This window comes from Triticum dicoccoides, chromosome 1B (assembly GCF_002162155.2).
Source record: "Triticum dicoccoides isolate Atlit2015 ecotype Zavitan chromosome 1B, WEW_v2.0, whole genome shotgun sequence".
Classification (NCBI taxonomy): domain Eukaryota; kingdom Viridiplantae; phylum Streptophyta; class Magnoliopsida; order Poales; family Poaceae; genus Triticum; species Triticum dicoccoides.
Window position 1 is genome coordinate 385,336,329 of NC_041381.1, and position 788 is coordinate 385,337,116.

Below are 788 nucleotides of genomic sequence, written 5' to 3' on the forward strand. Positions count from 1 at the left end.
GGCGCAAATCCTACCAATGGCTTTGGAAAGCAAAGTTAACAATGAAAATTAAAGTGTTGGGGTGGCTCCTGCTCTCTGACCGATTAAACACACGCAACATGCTCAAGCGGAGACACTACAACATTGGGGATGATTACAATTGTCTTTTGTGTGATCAACAAAATAGAAGAGGACGTGGAACATATGATCTTTCAATGCTCTTTCAGTAAGCACTGCTGGGCCAGCCTTGGGATCACATGGCAGGACACTGGATCCAGACTACAATCACTACAGAAAAAAGACACATCCGTGACATTTTGGGCCGAACGAACTTTTTCCCTGTCATACTTATGACACTTCTATGACGATAATTGTGACAAAACCCGGTATCATCATAGATGTGGTGGGCTCCTACTTCTATGACAAAAAATCATGATAGAAAATGGGCTTTTCATCCTGGGCGGGACGGAGACGTAGCTGCATGAAATTCTTTGGGCCTTCCATGACGGAAAAAACCGTGGTAGAAGCGAGGGTGAGGAAAATTTCGGGGAGTTCCCAGTTACGGTGGGTGGTCGGGGGCCGAGCGATGCGCGTGTCTCTCATACACGTACGCGCGTGTGTGTGAGGTGTTGGGCTCTAACTGAACCCGAGTGAGGCGTTCTCCTATACTGAACCCGAGCGATTGCACTGCAGGCTACGCGTAACGGAACCCGAGTGATCGATCGATGGCTGTTAACTGAACCTGATCGAGCGATTCCTTCGCTACTGCTGCTAACTGAAGCCGATCGATACTTCCTCTGGATGAACAA